General features: G+C 38.1%; 1 protein-coding gene across 11 annotated transcripts in view; it reads right to left on the bottom strand.

Moving 5' to 3' along the window:
• R3HCC1L (R3H domain and coiled-coil containing 1 like) overlaps window positions 1-19,580 on the bottom strand; it is an 89,656-nt gene that overhangs the window by 50,657 nt on the left and 19,419 nt on the right. The window contains exon 1 of one of the 11 annotated variants that reach the window (XM_046027678.1): window positions 5,921-5,964. The exons of the other annotated variants lie outside the window; for them this stretch is intronic. The gene's annotated coding sequence lies outside the window, so the exon portion shown is untranslated. Of the gene's footprint in view, window positions 1-5,920; window positions 5,965-19,580 lie in introns of those variants that run through there. 11 annotated transcript variants of the gene reach the window in all.

Genomic DNA, 19,580 nt, shown 5'->3' with positions numbered 1-19,580 from the left:
TTTATTTACTTGAGAGAGAGAGAGAGCATGAAAGGGGAGAAGGTCAGAGGGAGAAGCAGACTCCCGGCAGAGCAGGGAGCCCGATGCGGAACTCGATCCCAGGACTCCAGGATCATGACTTGAACCGAAAGCAATGGCTTAATCCACTGAGCCACCCAGGCACCCCAAGAACAAAAGGCTTCTAAGTAAGGATCAGAGATGCCTCTTATTTGAGCAAATTGTATGAACTTTAATATATGAACCTTATGATACCTATTTTGGCCCCCTTTCACATTACTTGCTTATTTGATGATATTCAAATAGTATCATCCTCATTCAAGCCTCCCCAAAACTCTACAAAGTGGTATTATTACCAGTTCAGTTTTACAGATGAGAAAACTGAGCCACAAGGATGTTAAATAATACGTCAAAGTCCAAAGAATTAGAATGTGGCTGATTCTAATCTAGATAATCTGACCTCAGTGTGTGTGCTCCTAACTCTACTTTTGGCGATATGCTTTGCTGCCTTATGACAATATGAACATCCCAGTGTGTTTAGTACTGTCAGCTTTAGTATCTCTGACAATCCTGTTGGGGGTGAGAGAAATAGTTAGGAGTAACTGCATCAATTAGCTGATGCTTAGGAGATCAGAAGCCCTAACTACCACCTTTCACTTCTTCAAAAGCTGCTCCAAAAAACATAATTGAGCCATTAAAGAAAGAAAAGCCAGAGGTATACCAGTGGGTCAACAAAGCTGTTCAGGAAGTTTTCAGAGGTCTAGCTTTGTCTAAGATTACACCATGCCTGTTCTACAGTGAATCCAAATCCAAGATTCTCCATTACCATTTGAAGATCTACTTACCAAGGATGATTTAGGACTGCTCCTTTTGAGATGCAGCCCAGATGATCTCTCTGAATGCCTGCTGTATGCTGCAGATGTCAATAAATATTCCCTGAGTAAATGTGGGGTAGGTATTTTCTGTTCCCTGCTGCCATACCAAACTACTAGCTCACCTGACTCTCAATTCTACCTTAGCTCCTTGAAAGCAAGACATGCCTTATCACTGTTATATCCTCAGTGCCCAGCACCACCCCTGGTAATGGATGGCATTCAATAAATGACTGGTAAATAAATGAGTATGAATACAAATGTTCCTAACACAAACCAGTATTAATCCACATGTCTCTCCTTGAGATTATAAGTCAAAGTATTCTCAATGAAAGTTAAGAATTCTTTATTCATTTATTCATTGTACTTTTTTTTTATACAATTCATTATCTAGTTTCCCACAAGTGGACGTTTCTTAACTTGTGTATGTAACACATGGTACATACCTCTGTATTGAAAGAGACCGTATGTATAAACTAACAGTGAGAGCAAAATTAAACCAGAGCCAGGTTAAAACCCTATCCCCCATATCTGGTTCATTCCAGAATACCACAATGTACTACGACCATCAAAGAAATGATGCTCTATATTTTTAAAGTATTACCCATTTTTAAAGATAGCATATACAGATTCCAATTACAAGATGCTGAAAAGCATTAAGACTATAAATGTTTCCCAGATTATAAAAACCTAATAGTACGTTTAATTTAAAGAACTGTATATGGCAATATAATTTAAACTTGTACTGCATTTAAAAAGATGATGAATAAGCACTATGCTAAGTGTTCATATATATTAATTCATTTAACCATCATAAACATGTCCTTAAGGTATGTACAACTATTACCATTTTAAAGGTAACACCACTAAGAATCAAGGTCAAACAACTAGCTAGTAAGCACTGGGGCCAGAAGTGAAACCCAGCTTTAACTGATAGTTAAGTTCATAACTACTCAAAACTCCACACCCTACAGTAAACCCTCAACAAAACAACTCTTGAATTTTATGAATCACACTAACTTATCACACTAACAGTGTGATAACATACCATATTTATTTTTAATTTCATCATTCTGAGAAGGAAAACTGTTTACCTTCATGAGATCTACACATACTTTCCTAACTTAAACCACTGAAATCTTGACTCATATAGAGGCCATTTATCACTAACTTCCCCTTTTTTGAAAATTAAGACTGTGCTCCTCCAAAACTAGGAAAACACTGTTAGCATCCACCACTGCGTTCTGTATAAAACTTGCCACAGCTATTGGTGGCAGTGGTCACTACAGTGACACTTGGTGGAGTCTTAGAAGACTTGTACTCTCTTAATGCTTGTTCTGAAGGTTTTTATAATAACTACCACACGAAATGTTGAGTAAAAACATCTGGGAAAAACAAGGAAATTAAGTGATTAAATATAGTAAATTTCTCTCTACATGCAACAGCTCTTTCAGAAGATCAATTGTATGCTATTTTTGTTCCAAAAGAGCAAGGAAGCCAGTTTGCAGATTTTGTTTATATGCCAACAGGCTAAACATCAACATTGAAGGAATCAAACAGTCCCCTGTTTTTTCAGTACTCAAACCCAATCAGTGAAAAGAACTAACTTTATTTACCATGGCTTACATATTATTTAGATATATTTTCCTTGTCTTCTTTTCTGACTTACTTCCACCCAAAACCTCAATGAATTTTGAATCATGGGCCATGAATGGTGGTATAATTAAGGTAAACCACTGGGGCACCTGGGTGGCTCAGTTGTTAAGCGTCTCCCTTTGGCTCAGGTCGTGATACTTGTGTCCTGGGATCCAGTCCTGTGTCGGGTTCCCTGCTCAGTGGGAGCCCGCTTCTCCCTCTCCCACTCCCCAAGCTTGTGTTCCCTCTCTCACTGTCTCTCCCTCTCTCTGTCAAATAAACAAACAAATAAATAAGTAAATAAACCAAATATATTTTCTTTCTGCTTCCTTTCTTAGGGAACAAAGGAAATTTGGAAGTTTTGCAGAAACATTCTCAAATAAGCAGGACTTCTGGACACTGATGATGATGTAGAAAGCTAGAGAATACCATTCCCACCCATAATACATACAAAATAAATGGTGGAAAATGTGCACAATCACAAATTTTCTTGAACTCATCAGAGAAGCAAGGTCACAGGTCAAGCAACTAACCCCAGATCTAAAGAAAAGAAGACAGGGTCCTCAAGGACTTTTACTCAGTATACTTCAAGTCTTCTTCTTCTCTCTCTCTTTCCATACTCAATCACTTGACTGTCACTGATCGTTTCCGGGTATCTCTTCAAACTGTCTAGTTTTCCCCATAACTACTCCAAGTTAAACCCATTCATACAAATGCCTAGATTACTTCAAAAACCCATCTACCTGCCCTCTCTGTTTTGCTTACTTTCTATTCATTCTTCACCTTGCATCAAGAATGACCCTTTTAAAACCATTAGCTGCTCAGGCATTCCCCTCCCTAAAATCTTTCAGTGACTTCCCATCATTCTTATGATAAACTCAACTTTTTAAACACGGCTTACAAGACTCTTTTGAACCTGGCTCCAATTTCTTGTAGCTTTTGTCACTCCTGTGTTCATATGTCATACAGCACATCACACTTCTTTCAGATTCTTCAACTCTCCATGTTATTGGTTTTCTGTTTTCTTTTTTTTTTTTCTTCTTCTTCTTCTTCTTCTTAGGCTCTACACAATCTCTTTCCTCTACCTGGTCTACTCCCCAGCAGCCTCCTAACCAACTTCAACTAATTTCTACTTAACTTTTCCGTCTCTGTTATTATTCTTTCTTTAAGAGCTTTACCTAATCATTTTAGATTAGGTGAGGTGTCTTTGCCATATACCTCTGTTATAGCTCTTGTATTTGATAATAATTACTTCTTTAATTCTCTGGTCCTCACCACTGTACTGTATGTTCAGTAAAGAAGGAATTATGTCTTCCTGACCATCACTGTATCCCCACACTTAATACAGTGCCTGGACATATAAGACAGAATCAAAATAATTTTTTTTTTGTAGAATAAATGAAATAAGAGCAAACAAAAATAACAGTTTGGGAGTAGAAACTGAAAAGGACAGATTTAAATGGTATTCTGATCAACAAAAATGTCATATCAAAATCACATCCTCAAATAAGTAGGACTTCCAGACACTGTTTATGGTATAGAAAGCTGGAGAATGTCATTTCCACCTTTAACACAAATAAAAAAAAATGTGGAAAATGTGTATAATCATAGATTTTCCTGAACTCATCAAAGAAGCAAGGCCACAGGACAAGCAACTCACCCAAAAGCTAAGGAAAGAAGACAGGGTCCTCAAAGGAGAGACAGAACATAAACACTTTCTTACCTGCAGTGAACACAAGATGCCATAAAAGCCAGTATGAAGAACTCAGTTAAAATGCTTTAAAAGTTGCTAAAGGCCGAATATGGACTACCAGGAGAAGACAGAATGCTTGGCAAACACAGAAACAAGAAGAATTCTCACCACTCAAAAAATCTTTTCCACAGACCTCAAAAGGAGGCTCAAAACTAGGCAAGAGACAGAGAAGTCTAAGTCTAGCCTTGTAGTGCAGACTTGGGAGAAAGAAGTTACCAGTCCATGTGGGAAAAGTACAAAGCCCCACCTGGATCCTTCTTGCCTACCTCCCCTACAGGGGGAAAAAACCCTTAAGAAGCTGGGGAAAGGTAGCAAATCCTGTTTCCCTCAGGCAGCAGGTGAAGGTCCACGGCAGCTAAGGAAAGTAAACAAAACAAAAACAATAACACCTCTACCCCTAAAAAAGGGCAAGGTTGCTGAAAAAGAACCACCCCTCTGAGACTCATGGAAAGCATCTACCTAAAACTGAAACTGAACCATATCAACAAAAAATGCCATGCCTTCCTCCTCTCCCCGCAACAACAGGCTAATAAAACATAAAAGCAATTGACTGCTGTGGGAAGAACAAAAGCACAGAGACTTCTCTGAGTTCAAAGTGAAGATCTAAAGCCAAGGGGAGAGCAGACATTAAGAGAAAACTCTTTGGCAAACCAAATCCACCCTAAACACAAGGTAATATAAGGGAAAGTTGAAGCCTATGGTCAAACCAAAACTCAGCTCAAAATCCTGACCAGACAGGGCTGGCTCAAACCCCTCTCCCCTCAACACATATGCAAACATCTCAGCAAAAGATAAAGCACACTCATTTCCAGGCATAAATACTATTTACTACTCTATATAAAATACACAGATTTTTAACAAAAAAAAAAGAGCAAAACACAAAAATCAAAAATGAAACTAACTTAATTTGCACTGTTAAGAAACAAAGCAACCAAGAGAATCGGATTCAGGTATGACCCTGATGTTGAAACTACTATACATGAAATTTAAAGTAATTATGATTGTGTTAAAAGTTATAAAGGCAAATGTGGACAACATGTACAAGCAGATGGGCAATTTAAGCAAAGAGGCGGAAACTAGAAGAATCAACCAAATGGAAATGCTAGAAAAACACAGTAACATAAGTAAAAACCTTCAGTGGCCTTATCAGTAGACTCAACACAGCCATGGAAAGAATAAGTAAAGATGGATCAAGCAGAAGTTACTCAAACTGAAGCAAACAAACAAACAAAAAAGGAGAGCATGAAAACAAAACAAAGCAGAAGAGAGCATTCAAGTACTATGGGAAAATATCATATGTGTATTTGAAATCCCAGGAAATAAAAGAGAACTGTGATAAGCAATGTTTAAAAAGATAATAGCCAAGAATTTTCTAAAATTAACAAAGTATGTCTAGCCACAGATCCAAAAAGCTCAGAGAACACCAAGCACGGAACACCATACATCAAACAAACAACAGAAACCAACACCTAGACACATCATATTTAAACTGCAGGAAAGAAGAATTAAAGATAAAGAAAATACTTAAAAGCAGCCATAGTGAAAAAGCCCTATTATATATAGAGGAACAGGATAAGAACTTTAGAAACTATGAAAGCCAGACATCATTAAAATGCTGACAGAAAAAACTGTCAACCTAGAATTCTACACCCAGCAAGAATACCTTCAAAACTGAAGAATAAAAACTTTCAGGCACCTGGGTGGCTCAGTGGGTTAAAGCCTCTGCCTTCAGCTCAGGTCATGATCTCAGGGTCCTGGGATCAAGCCCCGCATTAGGCTCTCTGCTCAGCAGGGAGGCTGCTTCTTCCTCTCTCCCTCTCTGCCTGCCTCTCTGCCTACTTGTGATCTCTGTCTCTGTCAAAAAAAAAAAAAAAAAAGAATAAAAACTTTCTCAGTCCAACAAACTATAATTCACCATAGCAAAAGATCAAAGAAAATAAAATATGTAATCATCTCAACAGATGCACAAAAAGTAGGACACAATTCAATATTCATCCATAACAAAAACTTTCAACAAGCTTGTTGATAAAGCTTGTTACCTTCAAGCTTGATAAAGGATATCTACTAAAAACAAAACACAAAAATGAAACCGTGAAAAAAAAATACAGCTTGCATCACACCTGACGGTGAAAAATCAATTGCTTTCCTCCTAAAATCAAAAACAACGTGTTACAGAACCTGGACAGGATCCTGATGGAAGAATCAGGCGGCACTCAAGAGACTTTGGAGGTTAGGAGGTTTATTTAACACCAGTGGGCTCAGAGGAGAGTGATCTCCAAAGGTCTGAGCCCTGAGCACAAGCTGGGAGAGTAATTTATACACTTCCACATACTTGGAACTTTTGGCACAGGAAACGGGATAGGGAAGAAGAACTTGGAAGGGTCCCTTGCTGGTTTGGTCAGCCATCTTAAGAGTATAGCTTTTCCCTTATCAAAGATAAAGATGATCATTCACACTACTTCTACTTGACAGTGAAATGAAGGTCCTAGCCAATGCAATAAGGCAAGGGGAGAAAAAAAAATAAAAGAACTCCAGGTTGGAAAGAAACAAAACTATCTTTGCAGAATTACCTTCTACATTATAAAATCCCACAAAACTTACAACAAAGCTAGCAGAACTAGTAAGTGAGTTTAGCAAGGTAACAGGATACGAGTAGTAGTCCTAAGTGCTATCAATGAACAAATAAAAATAGAAAATGTAAAAAAAAAATGTAAAGAGTACCACTTACAACATCACTCAAAGACATGAAATACTTAGGTATAAATCTAACAAAATATATGTAGAATCTATGCTAAAAACTGTAAGACACTGATAAAAGAAATCAAAGAATGTCTAAATAAAAGTCATGAATGGGAAGATTCAATATCACGATGTCAATTTTCCCCAAACTGTCTCTATATTTCAATCAGAATCCCAGAAGGAATTTTATAGAAATTAACAAGCTCATTCTGAAACAAATGTAGAGGAAAAGAAATTAGAAAAGCCAACACAATTTTGAAATAGAAGAACAAAGTTAAGACAACTTACTCTACCTTACATTACCTTACCTGATTACTGTATAGTAATCAAATCGTGTGGTATTGGAGAAAGGATATACGGATCAACAGAATGGGGAGGAAAGTCTAGAAACAGACCCACACATATATGATCAGTTGATTTTCAACAAAGGTACGAAGCAAATTCAATGATAAAAGGATAGTCTTTCTAATAAATGGTGCTGAAAGAATTAAAAATTTATATTAATAACAAAAAGATAATTTCTATCCATACCTCACACCATATACAAAAACTAACTCAAAATGAATCAGAGACCTAAATATAAAACCTAAAACTATACTGTTACTAGAAGAAAATATTGAAGGAAATCTTTTCTGACTTTGGGTTAAGCAAAGATTTATTAGATGCAACACCAAATAGAGATCCATAAAATTTTAAAAAATGTTTAAATCAATAAACTGGACTTCAGGAGTGCCTGGGTGGCTCAGTGGATTAAGCCCCTGCCTTTGGCTCAGGTCATGATCCCAGAGTCCTGGGATCAAGCCCCACATTGGTCTCTCTGCTCAGGGTGGAACCTGCTTTCCCCTCTCTCTCTGCCTGCTGCTCTGCCTACTTGTGATCTCTCTCTGTCAAATAAATAAAATCTTTTAAAAAAATTTTTTTAAATAAAATAAAATAAACTGGACTTCAGCAAAATTAAGAACTTCTGTTTCTCAAAGACACTGTTAAGAAAATGAAAACACAAATTGCAGACTTGGAAAAATATTTGCAAAATGCGTAACTGATAAAGAACTTTATCCAGAATACATAATGGCCTCTCAAAAGTCAATATCCAAAAACAAACAATTTGAACAATACTTTACCAAAGAAGATATAAAGATGGCAAATAAGGGCACCTGGGTGGCTCAGTGGGTTAAACCTCTGCCTTTGACTCAGGTCATGATCCCAGAGTCCTGGGATCGAGCCCCACATTGAGCTCTCTGCTCAGCAGGGGGCCTGCTTCCCCCTCCCCCTCTGCCTACTTGTAATCTCTCTGTCAAATAAATATATAAAATCTTAAAAAAAAAAAAAAAGATGGCAAATAAACATAACACAAAATGCTCAACATCATTTACCATTAGGGAAATACAATTCCATTTAGAAGAAATTCTAGAAAAGCAAAACTTAAGGGACAGAAAATGTATCAGTAGTTGTCAGAAACTCAAGCTCAGGTGAGGGGCTGATTACAAAGAGGCAGAGAACAATTTTTTTGGATTGAGGGACTTGTCCTGTATCTTAATTGTGTGGGAGTTACAGGACTACAAGTTTTTGTCAAAACTGACACAATATACTCTAAGAAAAATAAATTTTACTGTATGTAAATTATATTTTTAATGAATAAAAAAAACACAACCTTTAGAAATTCCTATCAAAATATAGGTGACAGCACTGACTTCTTAATTTCTAATTCTTGGCTTTAAGAAGCCAGGGAGTAATTAGCATAACCTTAATGAAGTTACATTAGTAAGACTGAAGATCAATCTGTTTCTTAAAACTTGAGGCTACAGTCTTTCCTAATGTAATTCTTCGGTCATTACTTAAAACTTCCACTGACTTACTCAACTGAACATGAATAAAAATTCTAAAACTTAGTCTGTTATCTATTCTATATATTACCAAATCACATAATCTTTGCATTGCACTCAGGGAGGTATATCAAACTGTATTTTTAATCCAGATAGTTTTGTTCTGAACAAACGACCTTAGAAAAGAGGACACTGAGAATACTCTAAGATACTCTGGTAATTCCAAATAACATTAGGCACATCAATATATAATACTTTTATCTAAAATATACCTTCTTTTCATAATCCCTTGCTCAAAACCTTAGTGACTCACCAGGGTCTACAACATATAAATAAATTAATCTTACCCAGGACTCAAGATTCTCCAAAATTTGGTGTCACTCTACTGTTCCAACCATATTTCTATTACTCTCTGACACAAATCCTCCATTCTGCATCAGATGGCCTCATAATCCATTCACTCCAACTTCTGAAATGCTCTTCTTGAATTGTCTCAGTATAAATGCTCCTCCTAGTCACTACTCCTTCAAAAGACTTATCTCAAATCCAACTTTTTCCTTTAACTGTTTGAAGACATGTTGATTTCACCCTTCTGTGAATTCTTGTGCATTCATAAGTATGGTATTCACGTCATTATATACTAACTTACATTCTTCTTTAAATGTTTTACTGATGAATGTCACCTCATATTCTCTAACATAGTTTCTTAAGAAAAAATACTATTCCTCACATGCTTCTTGTATCTTCAGGAACGTAACAAATATTCAATATCCCAACAAAAAAATTAATGTGAAAGTTAATATAAAAGTAAATTTAGGGGTGGCTGGGTGGCTCATTCAGGTAAGCATCCAACTCTTGATGTTAGCTCAGGTCTTGATCTCAGGGTCTTGAATTCAAGCCCTGCATTGGGGCTTCACACTAGGTGTGGGACCTACCTAAAAAAAATTTTTTTTAATCACTTTAAATTTTAAAGTAATTTTAAATTAATTTAAAATACTTAACTTGGGCGCCTAGGTGGCTCAGTGGGTTAAAGCTTCTGCCTTCCGCTCAGGTCATGATCCCAAGGTCCTGGATCGAGACCTGGATGGAGACCCACATCAGGCTCTCTGCTCAGTGGGGAGCCTGCTTCCCCCTCTCTCTCTGCCTGCCTCTCTGCCTACTTGTGATCTCTGTCAAATAGATAAATAAAATCTTTTTAAAAAGTTAAATAAAATAAAAATAAAATACTTAACTTCCTGGAAAAGCTCATTTTAAAACTTGAGGAACTGAAGCCAAGGGCACAAGCTTTCCTTCCCGAGGTCTGTGCTGTAATACTTTCATCTTCATAGTTCCAAGGTTGAACAGAGTGCCTAACATATGGAAAGTACTTAATATTCAAATATTTTACTAAATTTCATTTTCTAAGACCAAAGTAGGAATAGAAACCCTGGAGTTCTACCCCAACCCTCCCAAGATTATATTAGTACCTTGAAATGTTCTCTAATTTCTCATATGTGTTCACAGATTCTCCCTGAATAGACATTTAAAAAAAAAAAATCACAAAAACAAAAACTGTACTTTCTCCTCCTTTTGAAGCTCACAAAGCAACTACCATAGTGCTGAGCACATGCAGAGCAGGTAGGCAATATTTCTATCAGATTTCTTAAAAGCAACATAAAGGCAGCTCGTATATACTTTTCTGCCCCATGTAAAAACATACTAGTTACTCTTCCTACTGGGAAGATTTATTTTTCATCATCTTTGGCAAAAATTCTAGAATGCTATCTGCCAGGTCCATTGCCCCAATAAATATGCATCCACAAGCAATTATGGAGATAGATAGCTTATGAGGAGGGGGCACTCTTTGGTCAGGTCCCAATGCTGGCCTATGGTTAGGGGGAAGGGAAAGTTGGGGGAGGGGTGTGGCCCCCATGATTAATCACTGCCCACTCTGCTTAGGGGTATTTATCACAGCCCGCTGTCAGGTAAATCACTGGAAAAACACCTCTTCAGTAATTAATGTGAAGTGACGGATGGACAGCCCCTGGGCCCATTAATCAGGAACATCAGCAGCCTACTGAGATTATGAATGTCAGGATGCATAAACTGCCGGTGGATCAATAGGCCCAGGAATTCATCCAAGGCTCTCATTTCCGAGGCATCTCCGGTACATTAGGCTCCCCTGACCCCTCCCCCAACCTGAAATGAAAAGCAAGGCTTCAGAACAAAGAGTAGGGGCTGAGGTCTGAAGTGACCACTGCAAGAACACAGTCAAGCTGGCCATGGTAGGAAAGGGACCAGGACAGGCACCACGAGCACAGAGCTGTACCTACAGTCCCTGCCTTACAATGACTTGACTTAATAATTTTACAACTTTACAACAGTGGGAACACATATGTATTAAGTAGAAACCATACTTTGAATTTCCATCTCTTCCTTGGCTAGCGGTATGCGGTACAATACTTCCTAGTGATGCTGGCCAATGGCAGCGAGCCGCAGCTCCCCATCAGCCACACCATCACAAGGACAGACAACAGATACGCTTACAATCACCCTGCACCCAAGCAACCATGCTGTTTTTCCCTTTCAGTACGGTACTCAATATATTACATGAGATACTCAACACTTTATTATAAAACGGGCTGTGTGTTAGATGATTCTGCCCAACTACAGGCTAATGTAAATGAGAGTATTTAGGTTAGGCCATGCTAAGCTATTATGTTCAGTAAGTTAGGTTTATATATATATATTTTTTTAAGATTTTATTTATTTATTTGACAGAGAGACCACAAGCAGGCAGAGAGGCAGGCAGAGAGAGAAGAGGAAGCAGGCTCCCCGCTGAGCAGAAAGCCCGATGCGGCGCTCGATCCCAGGACCCTGAGATCATTACCTGAGTCGAAGGTAGAGGCTTCAACCCACTGAGCCACCCAGGCGCCCCAGTAAGTTAGGTATATTAAACATACTTTCAACTTATGCTATTTTCAACTTACAATGGGTTTATCAGGACATAACCCCATCATTATTCAAGAAAGATCTGTACTGACCAAGAGGCTCTTAGACAGCTCAGCGCCCTGGAAAAGCAGGGAAGCAGGAAGACCACAGTTAACACTAGCGCATAGCCTGATTATTCATTTAAGGAGTAATCCAGCTTCTTGCTTCTAGTCTTTTACCCATTTTTCTATACATATTTTCTTTTCTTTCCTTCATACTGACACCACTAATATAAAGTAGAGAGAAATAAGAGAAAGAAAATTCAATTTCTGCTACCTAACAACCTAGGTACAAATTTCAAATTAATAGGAAAAAGAATTTGTATAAAATAAAATCACTGAATTATCCTTGAATTTAATTTAGCCTTATCGCTCAACACTATGACAAACTGGGAGTTGCCAAAAGTACCCGGTGTTTTCAACTGAGAAAAAGGTGGCCATCCTGCTTCATTAGCATTTACAAAGCATTCTGCCAACAGAAGACACAGGTTAAAGGCTACACTGCGGCGGGTTTCCAGCAATATGAAATCAGGTCTTAATTCTTTTTTCTTCTCCAAGCCAAACAAACTCTCCATCAAAAAAGATCTGTTCAACTTGTAATGTTGCCTGGTCACCCCAAGTTTATCAAATTGTATGGGAAGTAGGGTTGTGCTCTGGTCTCATACTGAACACATTCTAGGCTTGTGCTGACGGGAATGAGACTGCACTTGCTGCCACATCCCGCCAAACCCCAGTGCTGTGCTTTGTGGTCAGACTCAGGCCAGGGCTGCAATTGTTGGTCAGAAAGTGTCTCAGAGTTACGGCTGCCTGTTCCGCTAAATCTCATTTCATCCTACTGATGGATGGATGGACAGATGGCTGCTTGGTGAAAGCAGCATTATCAGGCAGCTTCTATGGAGCCTCTGAATGATGGATAGCCCTCTTTCTACTTTTTCCAAACCACCATCGATCCAAGCCATATTTCAGCAGTCAGGAGCCCAGTAATATTAAGACACACAATCAGGTTAAGTTACTTGCAGTGTAAACCTCTAGAACAGAAATTCTAACACCTCTGCTTTGCTGTCATGAACTAGGCTGAAAATGTTACAGTTTCATTCTTTCTAGCTGCTATCCCAATGAATTCCAACAGCTCAAAGCCCAAAGGGAACCGCTGGGCTCCATTCCTAGGAGCACTCAGAAAGCTAGCTTGCCTGCCAAATCTTTTACTAGCCAATTCTGTGAAATGAACTCTGCAGTATTAGTGCACAGATCTGTGAGTATGTGTACCCAGTGGAGTGTAAAGCCATCAGGACCATACAAACCATGTAGGGTTTGTCAGTGATAAATTCACCAGCCTCAAATGTGTGGAGCTTTGGGTATACCAAGCAGACCCTGCCTATCAATACCCAAGGATGATGCTTAATTAAAGCCAGGACAGGTTAAAATTTTGTCTTTTGCTCATAATCCTGAAATTCTGTTTCTATGTAGTCTCCCTGGCTGGCTTCTACTCTCTTGTGTACGTATCACATTGTAAATACTAATCCTTGCCTGTTTTCATAAACACACTTCTGCATCCATTCGCTCTGTCACCTAGACACTCATCTCAGCTTGTCTACTTGGACTCCATGTCCTCTCTGTTCCTTCCACATTATCCAGTGCTCTCAGACAGCAACTCAGACTCATATAACTGGACCCTGTATCAAAGTTATTTTCACCTATATAGCTGGAAGAAATGGTACTCTGACTCCAGCTTTTTGATACAGATTCCCTTTGTGATACAGATGTCCTCTTTTTTCAAGCTCTCTTATCCCCAAATGACTTCCCCTATGAATGCTTCATTATCAGCTATCTCCCAAATCAGCTTGGCCTGGCTCCTACCACAGTGTGGCCCCTCTTGAATGACTTGTTGCATCCTGAGCCTATGGTCTAGAGAATTTGTTTGTGGGGTTAGAAAAATGTCTCAGTGGAGTGTTTTTCTTCCTGCTCTTATGTAGTTTAATACGTTAACGTTAATGCCTTAACAACACTTAAAGTCTTGTTCCTTGCCCCAAAAAAAGAAATTATGTACTATTTTTATAAAATACTACTTAATTATAATGTTGTATCAAGAATATCACTGCCCTTCACATAAATATTAAAGAATTTTTAAAGAATCTCAGAATTACATTACTGAAAGGGATTGCATAGGTCAGAATTCAACATCTTTATTTTCTAAATAAGCAGAAATACATTTAATCCAAGTAGAATGAGAAGAGCAAGAAGCTCCATAACTTATTTAAACTAAATGGATATAAGAGCAATGTGACCTCCTCATTTCCAAGGATGCTACCTTCTTGTCAAAACATAGCACAAGCTGACTGAATGGACTTCACCCTCTAGTGGCCAAAATGTGTCACTGCTGCATTTCCCAACTGGCAAACTCCCTCCATATCTATCTATAAAAAGCTTCCAGCTAAAAAAGATCTTTGAAAACCAAGTGGTATCACTTCCTCATTTTAAAGATGAGGAAAGTGGTTGAGGAATTTATCTAGGACTTACAGCTATGTGAGTAGGAACGGAGATCAGAACCCAGAGATCAGAACCCAGGTCTCGTATCAACGAGAACTAGTAATCTTATCCTCATATTGCCTTACCCAGTTTTTCACCCCGTATGTGCTCCAGAAATACTAGCTGAACAAAGTTTAATCACGAAGCTAATCATGATGCAAATATAATCACATAATGCAGAACAAAACCAAATATATTATCCACACTAGTGCTCATCTCCATTAGTATAAACGATCAGGAAGACTTTTCCATCCCATTCCCCCAAAAAAGTGCTTCATACATGGGACAAGAACTCTACTATGACTATTCTTAACACCAGACAAAACACTTCTCCTAAGAATTTTTTTAAAAGGCACTTCTTCAGAAAAAGCAGCTTGTATAAGTGAGTAATAAGAAATGACAATACTCTGAACTCTTATTTCAATGAACTCCTTAAGTTCAAGAAATGCTGTTTTATTTGCATTAACCAAATACATTTTAAAATAATTTTTTATATTCATTTGTAAGGCTATCTTAAGTCAACATAACAATCCTTTCCTTTCATGAAAAAAGTCTTTTTACAGAGTTTCTATCTGGTTAAGATCTAGTAAGCCACATCTAAGAGAACAATGACATTATTTTTCAAAATCTGCTGCTGTGAACCATATCTAATTATGTTTTCTGTTTCATTAAGGTTTAGGTCCTATAAGGAAAACTGAAGAAGTGGTAAAGTAGTACCAAGAGTAGTAGCAGAGGAAGAAAAAGAGGAAAAAATAACCAACTACCATTTAATGAGTATTTACCATGTGACAGGAACATGCTAAATGTTTATATAGATATACATACACATATGTATATATAATTATTAATTATATATAATTTGTAATATATGTACATATATGTATATACGTATATATGTATATATATGTAATTACCTCACATATATATATACACACGCACACACATACACATATATACATATATATATAAAAGATCTCATTTGATTCCAACTATAGTACTACGAGGTGGTTATTACTACGCCAGTTTTACAAATGACAAACCTGAAGCTTAGGTAATTCAAGATCAGTTTTGAGCACCAGTTAGGATTTCCAAGTTCCTCCATTTAACTGTTAAAATACACTGCTTGATATTCAGCAGGATGGTCTCTTACAATAATATGTTAATTCATAAATATTCACAAATTTGCTTCTGTATAAATACAAAAGCAACCAAACAGAGTTCAAAGACCACTGCAGTAAAACACGAAAACCAAAGAGGATAAGAATGAAAGAACTTTAATGCTTTCATGGCATGCCTATTTCCAATAACCTTCCAGCCTTAAAAGTGCTGACAATAATAATTCACTATTGTCTCTGAAACTTCCTCATTCACCTTGCCTCACCCTCAAAGCCATATGGTGAAGAATCTCACCAGGTGTCAGGAGAGGAACTCCCTCTCTTCTATTCCCCTTAAGAATAATCTCTTTATTTCTTCCTACCAACTCCCCCAACCATTTGAAAACATTAGCCTTCTTTCCATACTTCCCTTTCTCCAGAGGCACATGTGAACACAGGAACAGCAACCAATGAAAGTGGTAACACAAATCTTAGACTGGAGGAAGCTGCAGGGCAGAATGTAGAGTGCGCTTTCAAATCAGTCTAAAAACAGAAGAAACTTGTACATCAAATACCTACTGAAGATGGTATTTTCAGATGTAATCTTCAACAGGATATAACAGCTACAGTATATTAGTATTAGTCTGTGCTAGAGATTTATAGCCTTTGCCTCTCTGCATGCAGTCGCACAAGAATACAGTTTGCATAACTGGAAGAAATATTTCATGAAAAATCTGATTATCAAGACAATGAAACTGTATATATGATTCCAATAGGATCGTGGGGGCACCAAAATACATAAACAAACTATGGCATGAAAAGGTTTTCCTCACAACGAAACACAATTCATGTCCTCAAGTTATTTTACTCTCCAGTGGCGAGAGTCGCCATGCATCGGCACCAACTGATTTCACGCTTTATAGGCTGGGAAACAGTCCGAAGCTTAGTCTCTTTCACACTCCACTGACATGGTAACCCCATAGTTCACCAACTTAACTGTTTGAAGTTTAATGTTAGTGCACCTATTAATGACCACCTCAAAACGTAGTCAGACCAAAACCTTACTATAACTGAACAGCAGCAATGTAGCATGTAAGAGAGAATGGTGGAGAGAAAGCGCCGCTTCCTACTCCGCACACGTACCTAGGGAAAAGAGAAAGGAAAAAGTCCCTCCTAAACTTCTTTCCCTCAGCAGACATCTGGAGGTTGGTCTGTATTTCTAGACTTCTTAGCAATCAGTTCCTCTCCTGGGTCTATCCTGGGTTTTACTCGAATATCCTACAGCTGACAAGCGAGAGTGTTGAAATGGACAAGACTTTAGGACTGTACCTCAAACTTGACATGCATTAAACTTGATCTTTCTCTCCTTTTAGGGAGAGACTAAAGCTATTAAGACTAAAGCTAATAAGCCACCCAGTAAATTTTGAAAGTAGAAGCCACTAGGCTTAACCTGTGCTGTTATATATATTACCTCATTTGCTCCCGACTACATACGAAGACGTAGCTATGATTATTACCTCAATTTTACAGATGAGAAATCTGAAACTTAAGTTACTTACAATCACATAGCTTCCAAGTGTTGGTTAGGACTCCAAAGTCCCTGCACTTAACTACTGTGGTAGACTAGAATATACGCCTTCTAAAATTGGAGTAGGGGTGCCTGGGCAGCTAAGTCAGCTAAATGTCCAGTTCTGGCTCAAGTCATGATCTCAGTGTCCTGGGATTGAGCCTCATGTCAGGCTCCCTGCTCAAAAGGGAGTCTGCTTGTCTCTCTCTGTCCCTCCTCCTGCTCATGGGCACTCGTTCTCATACACACATACATACATACATACATACATACATAAATTGAGGTAAAACAGATGCAGCGAAGAGCTTTAAAAACAAAACAAGGGGCCCCTGGATGGCTCAGTGGGTTAGAGCCTCTGCCTTCAGCTCAGGTTGTGATCCCAGGGTCCTGGGATCAAGTCCCGCATCGGGCTCTCTGCTCAGCGGGAGCCTGCCCCCCCCCCCACTGCCTGCCTCTCTGCCTACTTGTGATCTCTGTCAAATAAATAAGTAAAATCTTAATTTTAAAAAAAAGTGCACTAGCAATAGGAGAGTAAGCGCAAAGGAGGTGGAATCCCTGTGTTAGAGATACAGTCACAACTCGGCCCCTCTCTCTTCCCTCCTTGTGTCTATGCTAGCAAGTGTGAAGGCCAAATGTGGCTGGTAAGAATCTGAAAAACCAAAAGAAGTAAGTTTCACTTCAAGGCAGCCAAGAAAACATTAGAAAATTAACAAATAAGAGCTTTTCTTATATGCAGATTGAAGGTTTACTAATTAAGAGATTCAAGAAAAACAAACATGTAATTACCTAAGAATATAGTAACTTCAGAGCAATGCCCCTTTAAAAATCAGGAAGCCTTATCAAACACTGCAGAAGGCTTTCCAAGAAGTAGTGTACCGAACAAACACGACTCAGGTACTTAAACTGCATTTTAATCTATTATTCTTATGATACAAAAAGAAAGATAAATGTTAAAGATTGGAAAAGCTAACAATAGGTAATGGCATTTTCTCAGAGTCAAACAAGTATTTATTAAGTGCAGATAGTGCACTGTGCTGGGACAGTGGAGATTGTAAAGTAAGACTATAATAATGTAACACGGTCTGAACCACAATGAATAATGTAACCTCCCCTTTAAGTTGTCCCCACCTAATTGGGAAGGTAAAAAATTTTTTTCAAAAAATTTTAAGGTAATATATGACAGCCAAACAGAGACAAAAGCAGTAAATGATAAAAACCTAGAAAGAGAAATATCACTAAGCGCCTATAATGGTTGAAGATGTCATAAAGTAGGTGAATTGGTGGTAGGCCTTTATAAGCTGGCTTACAGAAAGAGAATCAGAGGGAGATATTCCAAGAAGGAATAGCCTAACTACTATGAAGAGGCAGTAAGTCAAAGAATGTTACTGTGGAGACAGTTAAAGAAACTAGTCTAGCTAGAGCCAAAGGCTGAACCATATTGAACCATAACTTGACCCACAATGAATTCTATTCCACAATCTAGAAATACTCAGAAACGTATGCCTTGTTCTAATGAAGACTGTTCTAGCTGGCCAAGTGCTTCTAAAACACCACCACTTGGTGATATGTGTATGTAAAATCTAATATATAAATAAATAACAGGATATACATTTGTCTGAGATAAAGGCCCAGTCATTCTGGATCTAGATATGGAAACCGGCCTTACTACCATTACAATAATTCCTAGAAAAGATAAGTCTTATCCGTATCACCTTGGCTTTTATAATCTCATTTCCTGGCATGCAGTGGTATTTCTAGTGTCTTCAAATTTTTAAAATCTATCCAATCCATACTCTCATCAATAGAACACACAGCCTTACAGTTTTGATGACAGAATGAAATGACACCCTGAAAGGAAACGTGAAATACCCGATTTTCTTATCCACCAAAGCCCCCCACACTCTGGCTGTTCGCTTCACAGACATTTTAGGGGAGCTAACAACAGCTTCCATTCAAACTGCCCACAGAACCTGAGTTGCTCTGCTCTTCTCTCATTTGCTCCCCTCCTCACAACTTATACACAACCACCTCACACTGCTGGCCGTCTTCCCCAACCGCTGCCCAACAATTCATAGGCCGTCACAGATTGTTAGCACTGCGTTCAGGGACTTGGGAAGTACTCTTGTGGGACAACGCAGTGTGTTAGTACAGCATTTTCCCGGACACAATGTCACTCTTTATAGCCAGCTGCAAATTAGTTTCTTCTTAAAAAAAAAAATAATACTCCTAATAAGACAGGTACAAGGAGATTTTAAATAACCAAGATTAAAACTCACTTTGGTATGCTCTCAGATCGGGGCCATTTCAGACTCATGCACAATGAAATCCCATGCCTTTACTCACACAAGCCATACAGACACTACAAGAACATCAGAAGTCGCTTTCTGATGCTAACAAAAGCAGAGAGACCACCAAAAAAGACATGAATGGAAAATCTTCTTTCCTTTTTTTTCTGTAGCTGTGGCTCCTCATCCTTAGATTTTATTTGAGAATACTTTAAGCTCAGCTGTCAACGTCAATATTTACTTTTCATTATACATTGCTGTGTAAAACCATTTAATAGAAAATTCAGTAAGTCACCACTATCACTTCATTAGTTTCCAAT

This window comes from Meles meles, chromosome 13, assembly GCF_922984935.1.
Source record: "Meles meles chromosome 13, mMelMel3.1 paternal haplotype, whole genome shotgun sequence".
NCBI lineage: Eukaryota > Metazoa > Chordata > Mammalia > Carnivora > Mustelidae > Meles > Meles meles.
This window is presented reverse-complemented; position numbering and strand designations above follow the sequence as displayed.